The sequence below is a fragment of the Hibiscus syriacus genome, unplaced genomic scaffold (assembly GCF_006381635.1).
Source record: "Hibiscus syriacus cultivar Baekdansim isolate YM2019G1 unplaced genomic scaffold, ASM638163v2 tig00111662_pilon, whole genome shotgun sequence".
Classification (NCBI taxonomy): domain Eukaryota; kingdom Viridiplantae; phylum Streptophyta; class Magnoliopsida; order Malvales; family Malvaceae; genus Hibiscus; species Hibiscus syriacus.
In genome coordinates this window covers 257840-261546 of record NW_024063150.1, presented here as the reverse complement: position 1 = coordinate 261546, position 3707 = coordinate 257840, and the positions used below count along the sequence as shown (strand labels likewise).

General features: G+C 33.6%; 1 pseudogene; it reads right to left on the bottom strand.

Moving 5' to 3' along the window:
• Positions 1-2045: 2045 nt before the first annotated feature.
• LOC120167081 lies at positions 2046-3352 on the bottom strand (annotated as a pseudogene).
• Positions 3353-3707: the final 355 nt, after the last annotated feature.

The following is a 3707-nucleotide window of genomic DNA, read 5'->3' as shown; positions in this document are numbered from 1 at the left end:
AAACCACGAATTAAACCCATTAATCCAAAAATGCCTAGTATTTTTAGTATTTCTGTTTATTTATTTAAGATTTTATTATGGAATTAATATGGGATTATATTTTCGTGAAGGTGCCCATAATTCCCTTGACTGAGGGTTGACAAGATACGATACTTCCATCTGACATATCAACATGTTACACGTTCTTCGAGAGTGAATAGTAAGTTTTTGTAAATTGTTTAATTAAAATTTATTATTTATTTTATGTTAGGATTTTAAGATAGTTTCTCCGATTCATAAGGTCTAGTGTTACCGCTGATCGTGATAGGCAGAACTGAGAGTTGGCTACCGTCTCAGACTTCTCAGATCGGTACATGTGTGATCCTATTTGGTGTTACAATATTGTTTTAAAATATATGTCTAAACTATTTGGAAAATTAAATATTCAGAATGCATGACATATGTTTTACCGCATGTTTTAACTTATGATATATGATTACCGTATATTTCTGACATGAGATCTGGTTACCGAATTTATGTATTTGATTCTGAAAGATGGCATGTTTTAATGTTATTAAATTAAATTACCGTTTCCACTCAAATTCATGTATATTTACTATCATTGGGGGTTATGATTGGAAGAAGTATCTCAGGCTTAGTCTCTAACTTGTAAGACCTTACTGCAGGTACCTCTTCTTTGTGCATTGGCTAAGACCTTACCGCAAGCCCTTGTGCTATCAATATAAGGTCCTTACCGGACGTATAGGTGGGTGTATGGTTCAGGGAAACCTACATATTCTGGTGTTCAGATGCGGGTAGTGTTCATATTTTAAAGAACATGTTTTTATAAAATAAAACTTTTATGGAAATATTTTATGTATATGTTTTTATATACTGCAAGGAGCACACTGAGCTTTTTAGCTCATTCTTTAATTTTTAACTTTTTGAATAATATCATACAGTAGGCTAGCAAACTTGGCATCAGAAGGATAAATCTCTCCTCACTTTTGTATCATTGTATATTTTTGTATGCCATTTTTGTTATATTTTGGTGACACATGTTTTTACTATTGTCTTCACGCTTCTGTATTGTCAATATTTTGTTTTTTGATGCTATCATCTTTGTATATTTACCATATGGACTTTTTTATGGATATGTATTTCTATATTTTACCTTTATTTGTATTTTATTCACCAAAATGGATTTAACTGCGTTTTGAATCTAAATATGATTTATGTATACAACATGTAACTGCCTAGATTTGGTCATAAATCCCAGGCCGAGTCTAGGGGGTTACAAACACACTTAGCAACGACACGCTAGGGGAAATTGATATCAAATTTCATTCTCATTGAGATAACATAATCCGAGTCGGGCTTTTTTAGCACTTAAAGATGCTTTGGTGCTAAAGGCAATAGTTGTAGCTAGTGCAAACAAGGATTGAATTTCAAAGATTGGCTTGGGAATATCCGTTTATCGAAGAAAAAAGTAAGTTACTAGGGTTGGATCTTCTAGACTGTAACCGTCATGAATCCCGAAGTAAAATCTTTTTCGTTGATCAAAATGAATTGAGGCAAAGCGAAGCTTGAGGCTATTTTTCATAATTATTGTTTTCAACTATTTACTTTCATTCTTTGTCATCTTTTTTAATTAATCATTTTTACTTCGTTTTTTATATCACTAAACCCCCTTTTCTATTTACTTCCGTTTCCTTAGATCAGGATCACACAATTCGATATTGGAATTTCTAAGTCCATGCGGGTCGACTCTTCCTTCTTTATACTACATTTTTATTTATTTCATTTGAGAAAAGTGAATATTTATTTGACAGTTACGACGCATTTCAGTAGTTCTATGCAACAATACTATCATGTGACGTGCAATGATTAATAGTACTTAATCAACTTACTACATTAGGGGATGGTGGATTGTGTCATATATCTGTTTTGTTTAAAGCCCAATAATGAAGTAGAAACTAACAAGAATTGGGAACAACAACGTTCAACGGAAACCGAAACCCTTTTTGCATTAAAAGTGGAACCGAAATGCAAGTACAAATGTTTGTTTAAACAATCCTTGTCTCAACAATTCTTAAAACCAGGTACCCAAAAAACAAGAACAATCCACTAAAAGGAGAAGCATGAGCAACACACTCAAATCTCGGAAAGTTGAACTTTTTGAGCCGCTTTTTCATCGTCACCCAGTCGGTAGTTTTATAGAACCAAGCATAGAGTATGAGCTGCACCATGCCTGACAGGCTTCCCAAGCCATTCGGAATCTACGAATATATTCGAAACAGTGAGTGTCGAATATAAATATGTGACACGAGTATTGAAGAGAATATAGCACTAGAAGAAGAGAAGGGGAAGTATTAGGAGAGTTACCAAGACGTTAATATCAAATTTGAGCAATGCATAAATCATCCAAACAATTCCATTCAAGACGTTGAAAAGGGAGAGAGTGATGGCATGTACTTGACGCTCTTTGTCTTAATCACCATACTCTGTCAAAAAGTGAACAAATCATTAATAGAAAAATATAAAGAAAATCTGTAATTATAAGAAAATTTAAATTTTCAAGAGCACGAACCATGACCGTCAATGGTGAAACATACATTCCAATGTTGAAGACCACGCACAATATTCCCACAAACATGGACCTTTTTTTGGTGTTTTTAAACACAACCATGGTAATCACAACTACAGCTGCCATGAAGATGGCTTCGAGCAAATACATAACAAGATCCTTCTCTGCAAACAAGAAAAATTACGTAAAGTTCCACTTATCTTGAACATGATCGATGGAAAATGGTAAAAGAAAGACACTAACTCGCTTCTTGTTGTTGGAGTAGATGAAGAAGATGGTTACGTAAACGGTCTCGATGAAGAGACCAATAGCATTTATGGTAAGATCAAAGTGCTGTCGGGATGGACAAAGGGGAGACCGTAGAAAACCCACATCATGCAGTTCAACACCGTTGCCAGATATGGATCTGGCTTGAATTCTTCCACTGATTTAGCTTTGTATATCTTAAAGAATGTAGGGCTACTCGTAAAAAAACAAGAATAATAAGAATCTTAACAATCAATTATCAAGTTTACACCTATTGATAGTTTAAATGAGTCGAATAAATTTGATTTAGAAAACCCAAAAGTAATAAAAAGTTTAAGGCATAATTTGGTGAGTCGAGGCCTACACGGGGGAGAGAAACAAAAGCAGGAGATGACATTTCCTGAATAAAATGGAATAACATGCTAAAAGTTAGAAATTAATACTATATATATATATTTATATGAACAAGTTGATTTAATGTCAATTTTAGGACGAACCGATAATCCCGACGATAATTCTTAGGTGTTCTGTGCTAATCATTTTCACTTTAAATATGAAGAAAGTAGCTAGAAAACTTTTTTCTGGCTTTGCGAATTCAATGCTTAGAACTTAGGATATGCGACAGTGTAATGAGCAACTAATATATATATAGTTCTTACAACTCTAGATGGACAAGAAACTCGGACTTCCTTCCAAGACAAAAAGGAAAGAAAAGATTGGTCTGACGCAGTTTACGTCGAATAGCAGTTTTTTCATGCAAGTGATTTTAGAAGTTTTATTTCCGTGGATGTAATAGTAACTGATGGCAAAAATACTAAATATAGCTTCAACTACTTCACTATTTACTATTACAATGAGTTTACAAGTACATGTAACATAGTGAAACAAATTATTA